Source organism: Saccopteryx leptura, chromosome 5, assembly GCF_036850995.1.
Source record: "Saccopteryx leptura isolate mSacLep1 chromosome 5, mSacLep1_pri_phased_curated, whole genome shotgun sequence".
In the NCBI taxonomy this organism is placed as follows: Eukaryota; Metazoa; Chordata; class Mammalia; order Chiroptera; family Emballonuridae; genus Saccopteryx; species Saccopteryx leptura.
This window is the reverse complement of record NC_089507.1, coordinates 189,245,228-189,268,477: the sequence shown is the minus strand read 5'-3', so window position 1 is coordinate 189,268,477 and position 23,250 is coordinate 189,245,228. Positions and strand designations below refer to the sequence as shown.

Genomic DNA, 23,250 nt, shown 5'->3' with positions numbered 1-23,250 from the left:
AAGATCATGTTATTAAAGGTTATTAAATGTCAGGTCCCTGCCTCCCTTACTATTTTATACTCCCCCTTATGTGTTATTCTTGACCTACTTAGACTTGCAGCCTCTTTTACAGACCCCCTGACCTATCCCCTGCCTATCACATGTGGCTCGCCACCAAAACCTCATGCTCTTCTTCCTATGATGTGGAATCAGGGCAGGAGGGTGGGTGGCTGCCTACCAGGACCATGTTTCTCAGCCCCACTTGCACCTGAGTGTGACAATGTAATTGAACCCCCTAATGGCACGTGAGCAGAAATTCTGGGCATCATGTTTTAAGAAGCAGGCGGGGTTTCTACACACTCTCTTTCTCCTGCTATTGTCTGGAAGCCAAGGTTTGTGAGATCAAAGAAATGGGTCTGTGACACTGGCTGGTTGGTTGGCTCAGTGGTCGAGTGTTGGCCTGGTGTGTGGAAGTCCTGGGTTCAATTCCCAGTCAGGGCACACAGGAGAAGTGACCATATGATTCTCCACCCCTCCCCCTTCTCTCTCTCTCTTCTCACCTCCTACAGCCATGGCTCAAGTGGTTCAAGCAAGTTGGCAAGTTGGCCCTGGGCACTGAGGATGGCTCCATGACCTCACCTCAGGTGCTAAAATAACTCAGTTGCCGAGCAGTGGAGCTGCTGCCCCAGATAGGCAGAGCATCGCCCTATAGGGGACTTGCTGGGTGGATCCCAGTCTGGGTGCATGCAGGAGTCTGTTTCTGTCTCCCTGCCTGCCAACTCTCACTTAATTTAAAAAAAGAGAGAAATAGAGAAATTATGACTTCATGACTACCATTTATTGGACAAAATGGAGGAGGGAATGGTGTTGAGGATGGCTTGCTGATTCCTGGGTTAGATGACTGACAAAACTGAGAGCGATAAATGAAAAATATAGGAGTTCAAGCCAGTTTCTCAGGGAATGGGAAACAACAGCATACCAGTAATCATTCCCCTCCTAGCAGAGATATCTAGAAATAACAAATTCAGGCAAAGTCTCCATGTAGATGTGGTAATGACCTGAACATAAGACTACCTAGTAAATGCACTAGTGGTGTTTATTGGAGAGATGATACCAGGGACATCTTACCTATAAATTTTTTTTCATAGAATATGCCTGTTCTTTCTTGATTACTTATTGTACACAAAACTGTAATTTATGGATTTATAGGTCACAAACAGCTGAATAATTGTACCATAGACTATAATTAACAGATTATAAAAGGGGACTTCCCTAAAATGGAAATGGGTATATGATATATGTATGAGCAGTGTTTCCACATACATTGCTCAGAAAAAAATATTTCTGTTAAATATGAAACAAAAATTCATTTTAATATAAGAGAAAAATCATTTGGGGGGATCTGTGTCGTGTAGTCTCAGATTTACCAAGAAATGGGTGTTTCACTTGTGACTGGTAACTTCCTGCTTTCTTTAAATTATTGGAAGTTTTGGTTTCAGGTATAATCTGTAACCATGTAAGTCTCTTTTGACAATTCAACACTTCTGAGTTCTCAAAATGTGGATGTGGATGTGGGTGCTGGGTCAGGGACAAGGAACGGTGCCAAAAGTCGTGAAGACAATGCTAATAAAGCAAGCAGGGGCCATCACCAAGAACCTGGCACTTGTTCTATTCATAATTAAGGGATGTCCTTCATAAAATAGGGTCCTCCAAGGGGTGTATGCAACCTACCTGTTCTGATGAACAGGGCTGGGCTGACTTAAGATAAAAGACTTTTTTGATGATGTAATAAGGACAATGTGGATGGAGTGCAAGGCAGAAGTTGCCAGAAGGAGACGGTGCTGTTTTCAGAAAAAGGATGGGCCACTAGGCAGACAAACAACCATTCTTAAGGAAATTCTCAAGTTGGCACGCAGTTTTAATGTTCAGATAGGTTTAATGTCAAGTCCTTTGTTATCCTGGAATCACTGAAAACGTTCTGTGCATCCACTGTTTTGCTCATTTTTAATAGTTTTATGCTTTATTTCTCTCCAAATATTAACTTCTTGAGAGCTGGAGTGTTTTGTATACCAGTGATTCTCAAACAGATCATACAAATCCACAGGGAGCCTGATCAAATGCCGATTCAGGTTGGGGAGTGGCATGGAGCCTGAGGAGGTGCACCTTCAACCCCTCTCCAGTGGTGCTGCTGCTGCTGGTCCACGGACCACATGGGTAGCGCTGGTCTAGCTCTAGACAGATCATTCATCACGGTAAGAGTCTCTCACAGCTGTTTATTATGGGTTCTTAATTATAGGAATTATTCCCATGGCTGCCTTCCACAAAGAAATTCCCCGTTTGGGTGAAGCTCCTTCACTGTCTCTTTTTTTCTTCCTTTCAGAGAGCAGAATAAATCAGAGAGAAACCCATGTAGCAGAATAACACTCTCTTCCCTCCCCTCCCCCCCCCCAAAGTGGCTGCTAGCTGCCTTAAAAGGAGGATGGGACTCCCATCAATGGCAATATATTAATTGTCTTCATCAAATTAAATTCCAGTAGGCCCCCTCCCCTGCCCCTTACCTGCAGTGTCACGTTCCACAATTTCAATTGAACCTGCAGTCAACCGAGGTCTGAAAATGTTAAGTAGAAATTCCAGAAATAAACAATGCATCATAAGTTTTAAAATTCAAACTGTTCTGAGTAGAGGAAGAAATCTCTGGCCAACCTACTCCCTCCTTCCCAGGATGTAAATCCCCTTTTCTCCTGCTTCTCCATGCTGTAGATGCTGCTGTCCCATTAGTCACTTATTAGCTATCTCGGTTATCAGATGGACTGTTGCCATATAGTGTGCTTCTGTTCACGTCACCCTTATTTTAGTTAATAATGTCCCCGGAGCACAAGAGTGGTGATGCTGGCAATCAAATATGCCAAAGAAAAGCCATAAAGTGTATGTATGTACAGACAAAAACATGGTATATATAGAATTTGAAACTATTCATGGTTTTAGGCATGCAGTGAGGGGTCTTATCCCCTGTAGATAAGGAGGGGCTACTGTACGAACATAAAAAGGCTTTTTGGAAAATGCTTTTGAAGACAGTTTAGCACAGCTAATTTCTATTTGTTTTATGCCCCACCTACTTCCCCGGGCAGAGCTAAAATCTTCCCCAACCCTGTGCTCTCTCGTCATGACTATAATACTCATCTGCCCTATTGATTTAAAGATATCATCCTTTACTGAATTTCACTATCATTTACATATTTTCCGTATTTGACTTGTCTCCCCTAGAAAATGCTAAACTCTTAGAGGTCAATAGTGGTAATAATAACAATAACAACTGTATCAAATGCTTACTGTGTGTCAGGCATTGTACCAGAGACTTTCTATGCATTATTTCATGCAGTACTCTTGACAGTTCTATTACTCCTGTCTCACAGATGAGAAAACAGAAGTTTAAAGAGGATAAAGGATGTATGTGAGGCATGTCAAAGTCTATGAGTTGCTACTCAGTATCTAATCTCCATTTCTTCTCTTTCAGTACAACCAAAATTCCATTTTGGGCAGCAATGCAGTACAATGAAAACATTGCCTTTCCCAGCCTCTCTTGATATTAGGTATGCATGTGACTAGGGTATAGCCAGCAAAATGTAAGCGACAGTATAGTAGAGATTGAGGATGCATGAAGGGAGCTGAGATGGTAAGGGGAGAAGCACTTTTTGAGATTAGCGTTTGTCATCCTTCTTTCACCTTTCTTCCTAATTTAGGCCTTGATGATTCTTCAATGGCTTTAAGCTATGGCAGCCATCTTGGACCACAAGGCAAACCTGGGGACCAAAGCTACATGCTAGCATGGTGGAGGCAAAAATTAGGAAGAGCCTGGGTCCCTGGTGACCTTGAAGTGGCACTGTCAGCACATGAGAGAGAAATTAACAGTAATGTTTCAGCCATTGGGAGTTTTCTCTCACTCTCACCCTGGCTTTGCCCTAAGTGAAGCACATGTCACAGCTGGTAAAAGAGAATGCTGAGATTTCATCCTAAGGAATTTCATATTTTCTTCCAACGCTCAATGTCTAATCACTTGACACACACATCATATGTTCTGCTTCTTTTGGCATCAAGTATTAACTCTTTATTGAGGAGGAAAAAAAACCTGTATATGTTATATATTAATATAACCTTTCCCAGGATCCCTTGCAGTCCAGCAGATAGAAGGCAGAATATATCGGCACTCCCCTAAATAATTAGAAAATGTGTAAAGATATGTCTTGAATATTGGAAACACTTTTCAAGATCCTTGTTTTATTTATTGGTGTTCCTGCACTCTACAGTTTTCTCATTTGCAGTTCATACATCAAAACTTGCCACTAGCATTTGTTCATTTATTTTTCAAATATTTATTAAACATCTATTATATATGAGGAACCAGTTAGTTGATGGGGACAGAGCAGTGAACAAAAGTGGAGTGGGGGGACCATGTGCCAGGATTGGGATGGTTACCTGAAACAGGTAAGAGAGCAAATCACTAAACTTTTGGTTCCTAGCTAGGACTGTCAACATGTTTTTAATTTGAGAATGAACACATATTCTAGGGACAAAAAGTGATGCATTTCTGAAAAGGCTCTACATTATTCTTGACAACTTGAAAAACTGTGGACTTGTCTGAGCACATGGTGTTCAACAATCCCAAGTGGATAATAACTGGATTGCTTTTCTATTCTTTTCTTTCTGCTGGCATTCCATCAGGAGTCCATTACTTCTTTCCTCAAGTGGGATTGTACCTTCTTAAACCAACTTGGAGAAGAGAATGTGAATCCAGAAGTACTGACTAAGTGTGCATGGGAGTGTCACTGTGTACCCAGATGTGCAAGTGTATCTAAGATGGGAGCAGCAGCAGACAAGATAATCCTGATGCTATTTGTTCAAAAGATTGATATTTCTAAATCCCTAACCCTCATTCTTCTCAATCCTCTTAAAACACGAACTTGCTCTCCCAATGTTACGTGGTCTGAAAATGAAGTGGAGATGAAAAGGGAATTAGGAAATTTGAAAACAATAAGAAGAAAGATCATGAAGCAGCTGCTGAAGTTTTTGCACAAGGGCAGGAAGACGTCTCAACGCTTAAAGGATGATCATAAAGCCTTTTCCATCTGGATTCCAGTTTCCTCACCTGCTAAATAAGTGAGAATCTAGGTCAATAATTTTCTAGACTTAGGAAGTCCAGAGTTAACAGTCCTTGGCTTTGTCAGGACTGAAATCCATCTGCCTAGCACAAGCCAACAGAGAACACTTCCTTGTCAAATATCACACACAGGAAGCCCTTCAGCAGCCTAGAATGAGTGTAACATTTACCATTGGAATTAAAGTTAATAACTTCTCTCTAATGTAGAAATGTGCATACATCCAGGACGGTATACTGTCGCCTTTAAAGAGAGCTGCAAATTGAATTTTGAACTTAATGGTGGCGTATACATCATGAAATGCTCTTATTATATCATTGTCTACTGATCAGAGGCTGAATCTTTTCTATTCTCTGTTAGTGAGACAGTTGGTAATAAATGTTGCATTGGTCTTTGAGTTTTCTGTTGGTCAGAATTCCCAATAAAGCAGAGGTTAAGACAGGGATTCAAGGGTAGGTGATTAGTAGAGGAAGGGTTCTCAGGAGAAAAGGTGTGGGGAACCAGGTTAGAACAGAGGAGGAAAAGTAAGCAAGAACATGGTCTCACCTGGAATGTGGCCCCTGTCTGACCTGGCAGGGAGTTCTGGAACATGAGCTGCGCCATTCTTACCGGGCTTGTGTACCCCTCTGTGTATCAGTTGCTGGCTGTAGAAAGTCCTTATCTCCCAGAAAGGAGGTTTATAATTTATAATAGATGGCAGCTTCCACTGGCCGATGATAATTCTATACAGCTCTGAGCCATTAGCATTCAATATTCAGAGAAGTGGGGTTATGGGTACATTGGCACACGGGTATCCCAGCCTGGTGGTGGTGATCCAGAAGGATCCCCCATGTTCTCCTTTCTTTTTCTCATCCAGGAAAACATTCTGCTGGCCTTCTTTTGTAGTATTCTTTCACGATTCCCTCTTCATTTTCCTTCAGTACTCAAGGCCTTCTTTGTTCCACTCCTGAAAGATATAAATAACTGCATTATTTTTTGAATAATTAACCTAACCTGTGAATGAGTAATAGCATACATATCAGGAGAGAACGGATCTCTGAATTTTGTGATCAAAGCACAATAATTTAAAGATAGTGCTCTGAGACTGTCTTAGAGAACAGCTTCAGAGTAATCTAACTTGTAATGTAAAAAAAAAAATAAAAAAAAATTAGGGCATTTGTCCAGCAAGCCCGCAAGTCATGAGTTGAAGGCTGCTCTTGGGGACTTCCGACAGCAACTGGATGTACCTCAAGGTCAGGAAAAGAGCTCCCAGGTGTTGAGTCTTAGGTGTTCTTGGTAAATTACCTGTAGCGTAGAAGTAAATGATGAGGGAAGATGAGTAGGATAATGTCAGTTTCACTATAAAATCCCAAAGGTACAGATTACTCTGTAAAATAATCAAAGAAAGTAACCCAAAGCAAGGTCTCCAAAGGTCTTACTTCGTCATTGGAGTGATGTAACTGTTCAGTATTCTCTCTTAGTAGCCTGGAATGACTTATATATATATTAGTATTAACTACATAATTAAGAAAATATTTATATTAAGTCGATGCCCTGGGCTGGACAACCAGGGTGTGGCATTGATAACAGACATCCAACCATCAATTACAAGTGTGACACATCACACAACTATAGCAAGCTGACCGCTTGCCTGCCTCCTAGTCTAAATGATTTTTTGACTCTTAGTTCTCTCAGGCTTTACTCATTATCTTGGCACAGAACGGGTATTCAGTAATGTTTACCAATGATCAGTGACTAAATGAAATATATCCCTCCGGCTATTCAGAACCCTTTATTTGGAAATTGTGGGACCATGGAACAATTTCAAATTGAATTGGGCATTTAAACTCTATCTGGGAAATCGCCACCTGCTTTGGAACACGTCACCTTGACTGGGGTTGCGGCGGGGGGGTGATACATTACATTGAAGTAGTAATGTCCTCCAACTATCATCTAGAATGAACACTCTGTACAATTCCAAAGAGCAAGTTCTTTCTCAGTAGACTCAAAGCAAGCCAACTTTTCAGCCAGAATCCCTATAATTGATCAGTTGTAATTAATCCCAGGTCTAAGAGGCAGCTTTTTAATCTTTGAAGTAATTCCCACTGTGAACCTTTAAGACTATCTATCCTCATGAGCCCCAAATCAGAACAGAATGAATCACTTCCTGACCTTTTGTTGAAGTCAAGTGCTGTAGGATGTATAGAGCATTTTATCTTGACAGATCTGAATTTTTCTTATGAAGAAATGCAGCCTAATTAAAAAAAAATCTAAAGGTTATGTTCTCACACAAGAATGGAAGTTTCTACATGTGTGTGTAGAAGACTGGTAGGAGTCATACATTTAAAAGCATTAAGAGGAAAGGCCAGCCTGACCTGTGATGGCGCAGTGGATAAAGCATCCACCTGGAATGCTGAGGTCCCGGTTCAAAAGCCTGGGCTTGCCTGGTTAAGACACATATGGGAGTTGATGCTTCCTGCTCCTCCTTCCTTCTCTCTCTTTCTCTCTCTCTCTTATCTAAAAATGAATAAAATATATATATTTTTAAAAAAAAAAAAAAAGAGGAAAGGACATTTGAATTATTCTTTAGAAATACAGTAACTAGTCTTTCATTTACTTCAATGGAAATGGCCTTGATATGCAAATGAACTCTTCTTTCCCTAAACAGTGTTGTGATCCAGTGAGCCACCTGTTGGCCATAGCTGACAACTGCACTATAATTAAGACGTAAGTTTTACTTTTCTTTCCTGCCGAAATATACACTAGAGGAGTGGTTGATGAACTTTGGTGTGTCTCAGAATCACCTGAAACACTAAGGAAGAACATACATGACCAAGGAATGGGAACCTGGACCTTTGAATTTTAGCAAATTGAATTTTTACTAATCCAAGTTTGAGATTTACCGCTAGAGATTATACACACCAATTTTTCTCAAAAATTGTAAGCAATTATTTTATGCAGGAAATCTATGAAGAACAGGTCTTTAAATTTATATCACTCCAAAAAATTAATAAGAACATAATAATGAAAGAAAATCAAAACATATATACCAGTAACAAATGGAAACAATTTTAGTAATAGTCTAATGAGGAAGTCATATTGTTTGAATTTCTCTCTTATCCCATTTTTCTTTTTCTGGTAAGTTAGTTAATTAATTAAATTTAATTTATTTTTTATAAGCTATTTATTTTATTTCTATAACATTGTAAATAATTTATGATGACATGATTTAAATAATTAAAAATAAACTAGTCAGGTCAGAATATAGAAAGTGACGACAGCTTGAAAGATAATTTGCATCGGTAGCAAACTTTAAAGAAGTTAAATATAAACCTCAGCATTAAATAACTTGGTCCAAATATAGACAACTTCAAGACAGTGTGTATTGAAAAACAATTCTGCAGCCTGACCAAGCGGTGGCACCATGGATAGAATATCAGGCTGGGACACAGAGGAGCCTGGTTTGAAACCTCAATGTTGCAGCTTGAGGGCCGACTCAACAGCTTGAGCGTGGTATTGCTGGTTTGAGCATGGGATCAAAGACATGACTCCAGCCTGACCTGTGGTGGTGCAGTGGATAAAGCGTCGACCTGGAAATGCTGAGGTCACCGGTTTAAAACCCTGGGCTTGCCTGGTCAAGGCACATATGGGAGTTGATGCTTCCTGCTCCTCCCCCCTTCTTTCTCTCTGTCTCTCTCCTCTCCCTCTCTCTCTCCTTTCTAAAAAATGAATAAATTAATAAAAAAAATATTTCAAAAACATGAATGACTCCAAGTTGCTGGCTTGAGCCCAAAGTTGCTGGTCACTTGTTCTGCTGTAGTGCCCCCCCCCAATCAAGGCACATATTAGAAACCAATCAATGAACAACTAAGGGGCCCCAACAAAGAATTGATGCTTCTCATCTCTCTCCCTTACCGTCTGTCTGTCTCTATCTGTCTCTCTCACAAAAAGAAAAAAAAATTCTTGTTTTTAAACATGAATTGTTTATTAATTGCAAAATTAATAAAAGTTACCACTTCAAACCCAGCAGAATGGTTAAAATGAAAAACACTGGCCACACCAAATGTTCGTGAAGATTTAGAGCTATGAAACTCTCATACCTTGCTGTTTGAAGTGTAAGATGGTACAGTCAACTTCAAAAATTCTTGTATTTAGTTCAACATAATGGTTATGATGTTGTCCTCTTTGGAGGAAATGCACCCAAGAAAAATTAGATTATAGGTCCACAAAAGGACTTATCCAAGAATTTTTATAGAACTTTATTGATAAAAGCCAAAACCTGAAAATACCCCAAATTTCCATCAACATAAAAATGGAGAAAGTAATTCTGTTGTAGCCAAATAATAAATATTCAGGAACACAAAAGAACAAACTTGTGAGACACGATGCTATAAATGAATCTCACAGCCGTTATGCTGAGCAAAAATAGACACAACTGGGGGACCTGAAGATGGCAGCAGAGTAGGCAGACACACAGACTCCCAGCTCACACCACCGAACTGGATTATAAACTAACTTATGAACAATCAGCATGAAAAACCAAATCTAGACTACAAGAACAGCTTTCAAAAATCAAGGAGCAAAGAAGAAGCCACAACAAACCTGGTAGGGAGCGCCTGAATCTCCCCTGCTAACGGGGGGGGGGGGCAGTGAGGCTGGGCTCTCAATTCCAAGGATAAAGAGCAGTAAATATTGCTCACAGCCACTTACCTGGCGACCAGGGAACAAGGAGTGTTGAAAGGGCCCACTTGTCTTCCAAAAAGAAAGGAGAAAGAGAGAGACGGATGGTGAGGGGGGAGAGGAATATAGGTAATGACATAAAAAGCTGGCTCATTCAGTGCTGGAGGTGGCCATAACTGGGGGAGGGGCTGATCCTTCCACAAAGCAAAATACAAAAGTACTTCCAGGTTACAGAGATACAGACATCTCTCCAGCTCCAGATCTCCAAGGAGACCTGAGATACACCTCCCCCTACTGAAGCTGAGAAAGCAACCTGCCCCCAGAGAGATTAACTGGCAGAAGAGGATTTCAAAGCCTCAGGTAACACCCACCGCATTCCTGGATACAGTTTCAAATAAGCCCCTGCTGAGATCAGCAAACAAGACAATCACCTGTTAAGAAAACAAACAAATCAAGACTTCAAAGCTGCCCAAATCCTAAAGTGTGTTACAAATAATAGCTGAAGCCAACCCAAGAAGACTTAGAAACAACACAAGTAAAAACTAGAGACAGACAACACCAAGCCTAGACTCAACCAGCTCTACAAAGAAAACACCCAGATACCCAGGCACAATGAGAAGACAAAGAAGTGCAATCCAAATGAAACCACAAGAGAGACCTTCAGGAGATGAACTGAGTGATATGGAAATAATCAAACTTCCGGATGCGGAGTTTAAAATAATGATTGTAAGGATGCTTAGGGATCTTAGAACAACAATGGATGGTCATCATGAACACCTAAATAAAGAAATAGCAAGTATAAAAAAGGATATTGAAATATTAAAAAAGAATCAGTCGGAGATGACAAATACAATATCAGAAATGAAGACCACAATGGAAGGAATTAAAAACAGGATGGATACAGCTGAGGATCGAATCAGCGAGTTGGAGGACAACTGGAATGAAGGCATGAAAGCAGAGAAGAAAAGAGAAAAGAGACTCAAAAAGTCAGAGGAAACTCTTAGAGAGCTCTGTGACAACATGAAGAGAAATAACATCCGCATCATAGGGGTTCCTAAAGAAGAAGAAAAAGAACAAGGGATAGAGACTTTGTTCAACCATATCATAGCTGAAAACTTCCCTAAATTAATGCAAGAGAAACTCTCACAAGTCCAAGAAGCGCAGAAAACTCCATTAAAGAGAAACCCAAAGAAACCTACACCGAGACACATCATAATTAAAATACCAAAGCTAAGCGATAAAGAGAAAATATTAAAAGCTGCAAGAGAAAAAAAAAGTTATCACCTACAAAGGAGCCCCCATAAAGATGACATCCGACTTCTCAACAGATACACTTGAGGCCAGAAGGGAATGGCAAGAAATATTCAAAGTAATGCAGAACAAGAACCTACAAACAAAACTACTTTATCCAGCAAGGCTATCATTTAAAATTGAAGGAGAAATAAAAAGTTTCCCAGACAAAAAAAGAACTCAAGGAATTCATTACAACCAAACCAATGCTGCAGGAAATGTTAAGGGGCATGGTGTAAACAGACCAAAGTGGGAAAAGAATATAGCAAAAGAGAAATACAGCTTTAAAGAATAAAATGGCAACAAACAATTACATGTCAATAATAACCCTAAATGTAAATGGATTAAATGATCCAATCAAAAGACATAGGGTAGCTGCATGGAAAAGAAAACAGGACCCATACATATGCTGTCTACAAGAGACACACCTTAAAACAAAAGATGCACATAGGTTGAAGGTAAAAGGATGGAAAAAAGCATTTTATGCAAATGGAAATGAAAAAAAAGCTGGGGTAGCAATACTTATATCAGACAAAATGGACTTTAAAACAAAAAACATAGTAAGAGATAAAAAAGGCCACTACATAATGATAAAGGGAGCAATCCAACAGGAAGATATAACTATTATAAATATCTACGCACCTAATATAGGAGCACCTAAATATATAAAGCAGACTTTGATGGATATAAAGAGCGAGATCAACAGCAACACTATAATAGTAGGGGATTTTAATACCCCACTAACATCACTAGATAGATCCTCAAGAAAGAAAATTAACAAAGAAACAGCAAACTTAAAGGACACACTAGATCAACTCGATTTAATAGATATCTACAGAACCTTTCACCCTAAAGCAGCAGAATATACATTCTTTTCAAGTGCTCATGGTACATTCTCTAGGATAGGCCACATGTTAGGGCACAAAAGTGCTCTCAACAAATTTAAGAAGATTGAAACCATATCAAACACTTTCTCTGATCACAATGGCATGAAACTAGTAATCAACCACAACAGAAAAGCTCAAAAATTCTCAAACACATGAAAACTAAATAGCAGGTTGTTAAATAATGACTGGATTAAAAATGAGATCAAAGAAGAAATAAAATTTCCTAGAAACGAATGATAACGAGCATACAACAACTCAAAATTTATGGGACACAGCAAAAGCAGTACTGAGAGGGAAGTTCATAGCACTACAGGCACACTTTAAGAAGCTAGAAAAAGCTCAAATAAACAACTTAACCCTGAATCTAAAAGAACTAGAAAAAGAACAGCAAGTAAAGGCTAAATGTAGTAGAAGGAAATAATAAAGATCAGAGCAGAAATAAATGACATAGAGACTAAAGAAACAATACAGAGGATCAATGAAACTAGGAGCTGGTTTTTTGAAAAGGTAAACAAGATGAACCTTTAACTACACTCACCAAGAAAAAGAGAGAGAGGACTCAAATAAAGAAAATTAGAAATGAGATGGGAGAAATAACAACTGACACACAGAAATACAAAAGATTGTAAGAAAATACTATGAAGAACTGTATGCTAAAAAACTAGACAACCTAGATGAAATGGAAAAATTCCTTGAAACATACAATCTTCCAAAAATCAGTCTGGAAGAATCAGAAAACCTAAACAGACCGATTACACCAAATGAGATTGAAACAGTTATCAAAAAACTCCCAACAAAAAAAAGTCCTGGGCCAGATGGCTTCACAAGTGAATTCTACCAAATATTCAAAGAAGAACTAACTCCTATCCTTCTCAAGCTATTTCAAAAAATTCAAGAGGAAGGAAGACTTCCAAGCTCCTTTTATGAGGCGAGCATAATTCTGATTCCAAAACCAGGCAAAGACAACACAAAGAAAAAAAATTATAGGCCAATATCCCTGATGAATATAGATGCTAAAATCCTCAACAAAATATTAGCAAACCAGATCCAACAATATATGGAAAATATCATACAACATGATCAAGTGGGATTTATTCTGGGGAGACAAGGCTGGTACAATATTCGCAAATCTATCAATGTTATTCATCACATAAATGAAAGGAAGGAGAAAAACCACATGACAATTTCAATAGATGAAGAAAAAGCATTTGACAAAATCCAGCACCCATTCATGATCAAAACTCTCAGCAAAGTGGGAATACAGGGAACATACCTCAACATGATAAAAGCCATCTATGAGAAACCCACAGCCAACATCATCCTCAATGGGCAAAAATTAAAAGCAATTTCCTTAAGATCAGGAACAAGGCAGGGGTGCCCCCCTTTCACTGCTCTTATTCAACATAGTCCTGGAAGTCCTAGCCACAGCAATCAGACAAGAAGAAGAAATACAAGGCATTCAAGTTGGAAAAGAAGAAGTAAAGCTATCATTATTTGCAGATGATATGATATTGTATATAGAAAATCCTAAAGTCTCAGTCAAAAAACTACTGGACCTGATAAATGAATTCAGCAAGGTGGCAGGATATAAAATTAATACTCAGAAATCAGAGGCATTTTTATACACCAACAATGAACAATCAGAAAGAGAAATTAAGGAAACAATCCCCTTCACTATTGCAACCAAAAAAATTAAGTACCTAGGAGTACATTTAACCAAGGAGACTAAAGACTTGTACTTGGAAAATTATAAAACATTGATAAAAGAAATCAAGGAAGATACAAACAAGTGGAAGCATATACCATGCTCATGGTTAGGAAGAATAAACATCATTAAAATGTCTATATTACCCAAAGTAATTTATAAATTCAATGCAATACCAATTAAAATACCAGTGACATACTTTAAAGATATAGACCACATATTCCAAAAATTTATATGGAACCAAAAGAGAACACAAATAGCCTCAGCAATCTTAAAAAAGAAGAATAAAGTAGGAGGTATCACACTTCCTGATATCAAGTTATGCTACAAGGCCATTGTACTCAAAACAGCCTGGTACTGGCATAAGAACAGGCATATAGATCAATGGAACAGAACAGAGAACCCAGAAATAAACCCACAGTTCTATGGACAACTGATATTTGACAAAGGAGGTAAGGAAATACAATGGAGTAAAAGACAGCCTCTTTAACAAATGGTGTTGGGAAAATTGGACAGCTACCTGCAAAAAAATGAAACTAGATCACCAGCTTACACCACTCACAAAAATAAACTCAAAATGGATAAAAGACTTAAATGTAGGCCATGAAACCATAAGCATCTTAGAAGAAAACATAGGCAGTAAGCTCTCCGACATCTCTCGGAGCAATATATTTGCTGATTTATTTCCACAGGGAAGTGAAATAAAAGACAGGATAACAAATGGGACTATATCAAACTAAAAAGCTTTTGCACAGCTAAAGACAACACGAACAGAATAAAAAGACAAACTACGCAATGGGAGAACATATTTGACAATACATCTGATAAGGGATTAATAACCAAAATTTATAAAGAACTTGTAAATCTCAACACCAGGAAGACAAACAATCCAATCCAAAAATGGGCAAAAGAGATGAATAGACACTTCTCCAAAGAGGACATACAGATGGCCAATAGGCATATGAAAAAATGCTCAACATCACTAATCATTAGAGAAATGCAAATTAAAACCACAATAAGATATCACCTTACACCTGTCAGAATGGCGCTCATCAACAAAACAACACAGAATAAGTGCTGGCGAGGATGTGGAGAAAAGGGAACCCTCCTGCACTGCTGGTGGGAATGCAGACTGGTGCAGCCTCTGTGGAAAACAGTATCCATACTGTTTTCTCAAAAAACTGAAAATCAAACTGCCTTTTGACCCAGCTATCCCACTTTTAGGAATATACCCCAAGGACACCATAGAATGGCTCCAAAAGGAGAAATGCACCCCCATGTTTGTGGCAGCATTGTTCACAATAGCAAAGATCTGGAAACAGCCCAAGTGTCTGTCAGAGGACGAGTGGATAAAAAAGCTTTGGTACATATATACTACTCAGCCATAAGAAATGATGACATCGGATCATTTACAATAACATGGATGGACCTTGATAACATTATATGGAGTGAAATAAGTAAATCAGAAAAAAACTAAGAAGTATATGAATCCATACATAGAAGGGGCATAAAAATGAGACTCAGAGACATGAACAAGAATGTGATGGCAACAGGGTTGGGGGGTTGGGGGTGGGGGGAGGGGGGATGGGGCGAAGAAGGAGAGAGGGGTTGGGGGAGGGAAGGGGCACAAGAAAACCAGATAGAAGGTGACAGAAGACAATTTAACTATGGGGGAGGGGTACACAGCACAATCAAATGTCAAAATAATCTAGAGATGTTTTCTCTCAACATATGTACCTGATTTATCAATGTCATTGCATTAAATTTAATAAATAAATTTAAAAAAAAGAACTTGTAAATCTCAACACCAGAAAGACAAACAATCCAATCAAAAAATGGGCAAAAGAAATGAATAGACACTTCTCCAAAGAGGATATACAGATGGCCAATAGGCATATGAAAAAATGCTCAACATCACTAATCATTAGAGAAATGCAAATTAAAACCACAATGAGATATCACCTCACACCGGTTAGAATGGTGCTCATCAACAAAACAACACAGAATAAGTGCTGGTGAGGATGTGGAGAAAAGGGAACCCTCCTGCACTGCTGGTGGGAATGCAGACTGGTGCAGCCTCTGTGGAAAACAGTATCCATACTGTTCTCTCAAAAAACTGAAAATCAAACTGCCTTTTGACCCAGCCATCCCACTTTTAGGAATATACCCCAAGGACACCATAGAACGGTTCCAGAAGGAGAAATGCACCCCCATTTTTATAGCAGCATTGTTCACAATAGCGAGATCTGGAAACAGCCCAAGTGTCCATCAGAGGACAAGTGGATTAAAAAGCTTTGGTACATATATACTATGGAATACTACTCAGCCATAAAAAATGATGACATCAGATCATTTACAATAACATGGATGGACCTTGATAAAATTATACGGAGTGAAATAAGTAAATTAGAAAAAAACTAAGAACTATATGAACCAATGCATAGATGGGACATAAAAATGAGACTTAGAGACATGGACAAGAATGTGATGGTAACAGGACGTGGGGTGGAGGGGTGGGGAAGGGGCGAGGAAGGAGAGGGAGGGAGTAGGGGGAGGGTAGGGGCACAAAGAAAACCAGATAGAAGGTGACGGAGGACGATTTGACTTTGAGTGAGGGGTATGCAGCATAATCAAAGGTCAAAATAATCTGGAGATGTTTTCTCGGAACATATGTACCCTGATTTATCAATGTCACTGCATTAAAATTAATAAAAATAAGACTTAAAAAAAAATAGACACAACTGAGGACACAACATGTGATTTCATTTCCAGGAAGTTTAATAACGAACAAAACTGATATGTAGTGTGGAAATCAGGACAGCGGTTGCCTTTTGGACCGATGGAGAGAAGACATGAGAATTTTCTAAGATGATGCAAATGTTCTATTTGGTTTTCCTTTGTCAAATCTCATCAACTTTTGTACTTAAGAGCTGTGCATTACTCTTGTCCACAAATTTTACTTCAATAAAACTGAACAAAAAATACAGGACTTGAATCAAGTGATACGTTTAAATAGTCCTTTCCTTGTCTTACACTGGAAACCCGAGAGAAGCCTGTGACTTGTCCTTTGCTGTGAGCAGTATGTATTTGTAAGTGTATGTATGTGCGTGTGTATGTGTGTGCATGCGTGTGTAGAGAGGTTGCTAATACGCCTGAAGCTGAAAAAGATCTTGCAAAAGCTGGAGATAAAGAGCCATGTGGATTTAGTTTGGGGGCAAAGATAGCAGTGGTGCTCTGAGACCAGATACTATGCCTTCTCTTGAATCAAGAGAGTCTGGATATTTTAAAATATGGGTGCCCAAGTCAATCCTCACAGAGTCAGAAGGCAAGTTTCTTATTCTGGTTAAAAGTTAAGGTAACTTACTTAAGTCTGAAAAGAAATGAACAGCAACAATTGGAGATGGAAGGAAGAATAAAAAACAGGTGTTTCCCAGGCTTCAAGTGGAGGTCCAAATGGACCAGCAGATGGTGGACATCCTCCTGTTGGTGAGATCATGCTGGAAAGGTGGAGAGTGTGGAAGGAGAGGTGGCAGCTCTTGGCACCAGAATTAAAGGCATGCACTATCATCAAAGTGACTGGAATTTCTCATTGAAGCTTCATCAGAATCCATACAGAGGCAGTTACTATTCCATTGACAAATCAGAGGACTCCCGAAGACTAGGTGGAGGCCCATGCATTGGATGTGTTCATTTCCAGACAAATCTCATAAGAGAAAAGTAAGGCATTAAAGGTGAAAATGTCATCAGCAGGGATGAGAGGCAATTTTTTGTCTATTTCAGTGACTTAGTCAAAAGAACATCCAGGGACACTTGACTTGGGGTAGTGAACACACAAAGCAATATATAGATATATATGTTAGTATTGTGCACCTGAAACGTGTATATTTATTAACCAATGTCACACCAATAAATTCAATAAAACATTTTTTTATAGAAAACAACCATCTTGGCTAACTACAGTGGTTCTCAATCCAGGTTGTATAGGAATGATCTGAGATGTTTAAAAAATAGCAATGCCTGAGCCCCACACACATTCTAATTGAGTACATCTAAAAGCTGCCAAGGCAGAAGATAGGGAGACAGACTTCTGCATGTGCTCTGACTGGGATCCACCCAGCAACCCCTCTGGGGCTGATGCTCAAGTACTGAGCTATTTTTAATGCCTGAGGCCGATGCACTTGGATAAATCAAGCTATCTTAGTGGCAGGTGCCACATTGAACCAATCAAGCCATAGCTACAGGAGGGGAAGAGGGAGAGAAGGGTGAGAAGGAGGGGGAGAGAGACAGTAGGTTGCTTCTCCTGTGTGCCCTCATCGGGAATCAAACTCAGAACATCCATATACTGGGTCGATGCTCTATTCACTGAGCCACCAGCCAGGACTGACAAGGCAATTCTAATAATTCTATTATGCAGTGGTTCTTAAAAGTGTGATCCTCAGACCAGAAGCATCATCATAACCAGAACTGTTAAAATAAAATTTTTCAAGCTTCACTCTAGACCTACAGAATGAGAAGCTCAGTGATGGGGCTCAGTCGTCTTTGTTTCAACAAGCCTGCTAGGTGATTCCAATGCACAATGTAGTTTGTTCATTGATTTAGAAAAAAAAAGGGGGGGACTGTTTCAGGATCAAGACTTCCTGGATTTGGTTTTAGAGCCTCTGATTTTTAAAGCATTGCTATTTTTATATAGTGGTATTAATTTTGATCTTAAACAGTGATGGGCTTTCTTATCATGAATTGCATATGAATATTTCTATTTTCTGTAATCGCCCCCTACCCATTCCTTGAATTCTCTGCCTGTAAGTTTTCATCTCTTCTGCGGCAGCTGATCACTTTTGCTGTTTCTTTCTCCATTTTTTCTCTTCCTGAATCAGCTCCTTTTACAGAGCCATATCCATATATGCTTTCGGAATCCTTACACTGTGCTGCAAGGTTTTGCATTCATTTTCCAGTGGAGCTTTGCTGAACGCAGAGAACAAATCTCATGTTCTTTATTTGTTCTTCCAGCTCATGCCTGGTTGACACCTCATCACTCAGCTTGGATGGGAAATGGCCTCAATCTTTTCCAGCTATTGTTAACAAAGATTATATCCAGGAGATATATATCATCTGTCATTCCTGATTTATTTTATCTTCTCACTCTGTTGATTTGCCAGTTATTTCAGCTGCCTAATGCAATTATTCAAAACTTCAAATTCTTCTTTCTCTGTAAACAAGGGTTTCCTTGAGGTCTTTCTGATTTTTATAATAAACTTCAACTTGAGTGGTTCTCTCGGCTAAGTGTTCGCTCATTCTGCTTCTCTGCTCCCAGAGGTAACTGCTTCGTGACTGCCTGAGGTTTGATTTTTTTTTCTCTTGAAACTGCTATAGATCGGACTTCATCTTTTGCTGAATTTAGCTTTATCAGGCTTTTGTCACTTTGAAAGTTTTATAGAAATCCTTGAAAATATTTGTAATATTTCCACAGACCTCTCACCTTTCAATATCTTGTTCTGATTATTTAATTTTGTTTCCTTTTTCAGTTTTCTTTGTGTTATGCTTCCTAAATTTCCCCAAACAGGTACACTTTCTACCAGCATTTGATTCATTATATGATTCATTTTTTTGAAAGATTCTGGATGGAAACTTTACCTACATTCCTCCTCAGCATTTGCTTTGTGTCTTTTTTTTTTCTTTCTGAAGTTAGAAGCGGGGAGGCAGTCAGACAGACTCCCACATGTGCCCGACCAGGATCCACCCAGCATGCCCACCAGGGGGCGATGCTCTGTCCATCTGGGGCATTGCTCCATTGTGGCCAGAGCCATTCTAGCGCCTGAGGTGGAGGCCATGGAGCCATCCTCAGCACCGGGCCAACTTTGCTTCAGTGGAGCCTTGGCTGCAGGAGGGTAAGAGACAGATAGAGAGGAAGGAGAGGGGGGAGGGGGGGAGAAGCAGATGGGAGCTTCTCCTATGTGCCCTGACCAAGGATCAAATTTGGGACTTCCAAACGCTCTACCACTGAGCCAACTGGCCAGGGCATTTTATGTCTTAATTTTTAAGTCCTTGTTTTTTTAATTTTCTGTTCATAGTTGACAAGTTTTATTTTAAGGTATTTTTAAGTTTCTGTAAATTTGTTGTGTTGTCTCTTCATGGAAAAACACTTGTCTGAAGAAAATGGCCAATGAAGAATTTGTCAATAAAATATTATTAATTAGTGACTTATGACCCCCTTCATGAAAATCAGGCCTGGCCCACAGTCTCCAGGAAACATAGGATGTAGCACCTCAGAACCTGTGGTCTCAGGCCTACTTTGACAGAAAGAATCACATTCTTCACCCCTGAAATACACCATACCATTTCTGGATTTGTTGCCTCTTAGTTCACAAACAATCCAGTAGTCTCTCAACATGTCCAAATGACCTTTCAAGTACCTCTTACCTTGATATCTGCATTTTCTAGAGCAGCAATGGTTAAAATGTGCAATACTTGACTATTTAGTCAGGGGCACTGGCTTCTTTTCCCTTAAGTTGTTAAATAAAAAATGACAACAGTCAGCACAACAATAGCTGCCCAGTATGAATGAGTCAAAATTATACCTATTATTATTATTTTTTGTCAGATTGGTAAAAAAATATTTTTTTGGTGTGATGCAGAATTTTAGTAATTAGTTTATGTGTGCTATGAGATAGAAAAGGTTGAAATTCACTGTTCTAGAAGTCTCTTATTTTCCTCTCCTGGGCAATTATTCTCATGAAGTTTACTCACTTGAGTCTTCAATTCCAGGAGCCACTTAAGATCTGTTTCTTAGTCCTCAATGACTATAACAGAATTTTCTTCTGAATTAGGGGTTGGCAAACTACAGACTATGGTCCCTCCACCTATTTTTGTAAATGAATTTTTATTGGAATGCAGTATGGTCATGTGTTTATATATTATCTATCGCTGCTTTCATGCTATAAGGACAGAATTGAGAGTTGTAACAGAAACCATATGGCCTGCAGAGCCAAAAATATTTGTTATCCAGCCCTTAAAGATTCCTGCTCCATAACTTAACCGAGAGCATGCGCAATTCTTTGCAGGAAAGAGGGTTGGTGCTTGACCTTGCTAGATTGCTCTCTGATTTCCTATTTTCCCCCTTGGGCTTGGTCTCATGGACCTCATCCTCAGGTACTTAACAGCTTTTTCCTTTCATTCCTAGTTTCATCTGTGGGCTTTTTCAATAGGATGTCCATTGAGCAATGGTTTACCTGTTCTTCTTTTCACTTAAATTCTATTTTTCTTCCCCGAAAGAATCAAAGTCTCATTTCTTCTATGAAATCAAATGCAGTCTTTACTGGTTGACAAGGCTGGCATAAAATCTCACATTCTCTCTTCTTCCCCTCCCTTCCCCTTCTTATATTTAATATTTAGATGGATTACCAGTTTTTCACTTCAGTGTTTGGCTTTCATTCATGGTAAGGTGTTAAGAACTAATGGAATTTTGTAGTGTTTTTCTTCTTAATGGACATCTGCATTTTAAGTGAGATCATCGATATTTTTAAGTGGCTGTATTAATTCACTAGCACCAAAGGCTGAGTGACTTAAACAATAGAAATTTGCTTTTTCTAAATTCTGGAAGCTGGAAGTTTGTGATCAAGGTGTTGGCAGGATTGGTTTCTTCTAAAGCCTTTCTTCTTGGCCTGTAGATAGCTATCTTCTCTCTGTGTCCTCACCTGGTCTCCTTCTGTACCTGTCTGCATCCAAGTTTCCTCTTCATTTTTTTTTGCAATATAATATTCCATTTATTTATTTAAGCATTATCTCTAACATTTCATAGCATAGTGCTTAAAAGCACAGACACTGGAGGCAGACTTCCTAGTTTCAAACCCATTTCCTTCTCTCCTTTTCAGAGCCCACCATGTAAACATTTTATCGTCCACCCCCCTTTTCAACCCATCCCACCTTTAGTCCATTTGCTGTGCAGATCTTCCAGGCGCAGCTGCAAGACCAGCTGCAGTTCCTTTGCTGCATTATAGTTGTTCAATTTGTTGATATTTTAAGGGGAGAGATCAGGAGTATCTGTCATGCCACCATTTGTCTCATGTCTAGTTTCGTCTTATTATAATACCACTCTTGCCTGACCAGGCAGTGGCGCAGTGGATAGAGCGTCAAACTGGGATGCGGAGGACCCAGGTTTGAGACCTTGAGGTTGCCAGCTTGAACGCAGGCTCATCTGGTTTAAGCAAAGCTCACCAGCTTGGACCCAAGGTCGCTGGCTTGAGCAAGGGGTTACTTGGTCTGTTGAAGGCCCATGGTTAAGGCACATATGAGAAAGCAATCAATGAAGAATCAAGGTGTTGCAACGGAAAACTGATAATTGATGCTTCTCATTTCTCTCCCTTCCTGTCTGTCTAGCCTTCTTTCTCTCTTACTCTCTCTCTCTGTCTCTGTAAAAAAATAAAATAAAAAATTAAAAAAAAATACCACTCTTATTGGGTTAAGTCTCACCCTCATGCCCTCATTTTAACTTAATTACCTTTAATTAATTAATTTATTTATTTATTTATTTATTTTGTATTTTTCTGAAGGGAGAAGCGGGGAGGCAGAGAGACAAACTCAGGCATGCATCCACCTGGGATCTACCCGACAAGCCCACCAAGGGAAAATGCTCTGCCCATCTGGGATGTTGCTCCATTGCAACCAGAGTCATTCTAGGACCTGAGGCAGAGGCCATGGAGCCACCCTCAGTTCCCGGGACAGCCTTGCTCCAATGGAGCCTCAGCTGTGGGGAGGGAAGAGAGAAATAGAGAGTAAGGAGAGAGGGAAGGGTGGAGAAGCAGATCGGTGTTTCTCCTGTGTGCCTTGGCCAGGAGTCAAACCCAGGACTTCCATGCGCCAGGCCGAAACTCTATCATTGAGCCAATTGGCCAGGGCCATCAACTTAATTACCCTTCAAAAGACCCTATCTCTGGATGTAGTCACATTCTGAGTTTCTGGGAGGTAGGCTTTAATGTGTGAATTTTAGGAAGATACAATTTAACCCATAACAGTGTCTTTGGTAAATGTTGAATAATAAAGGGTGGGACAGAAAGAAGCTTCCAGAGTAGAGAAATTTCACAAGGTTATAGGTCAATAAATGTGAAGAAAAGATATAGGGCTAGACACTTGAAACAAGCAAAGCTGCTACTTTTATTTTTAATTGAATTTATTGAGGTGGTACTGGTTAACATAATTATATGTCTCAAGTGCTCAGTTCTATAACACATTTCTATACACAATATTGTGCCTTCACCCCTCCCTCAAATCAAGTCTTCATCCATCATTGTTTATCTCCCCTAGACCTTCCTCTACCTCCCTCACCCCCAATAATCATTAATGACTTTTCTTTGTCTCTTTTTTTGTCCTTTTTGCTCAATCTCTCTATTCCCCTCACCTAGTAACCCCCATCCTGACAGCTGTCAGCCTGCTCTCTATGTATGAGTCTGTCTCTATTTTGTAATTTAGTTCATTTTTTTCATTAGATTCCATATACAAATAAAATCTTATGGCACTTGTCTTTCTCTGACTGGTTTATTTCATCCAGCATAATAATTTCCCGGTCCATCCATGCTGTTGTATT

The 23,250-nt window shown here is 39.4% G+C and overlaps 1 long non-coding RNA gene across 1 annotated transcript in view; it reads right to left on the bottom strand.

Annotated features, from left to right (window-relative positions):
* Window positions 1–5,677: 5,677 nt before the first annotated feature.
* Window positions 5,678–23,250, bottom strand: part of LOC136405995 (uncharacterized) — a 51,161-nt gene continuing 33,588 nt past the window's right edge. The window contains exon 2 of the long non-coding RNA XR_010751607.1: window positions 5,678–6,078. This is a non-coding gene — a long non-coding RNA (uncharacterized lncRNA). The remainder of the gene's footprint in view (window positions 6,079–23,250) is intronic.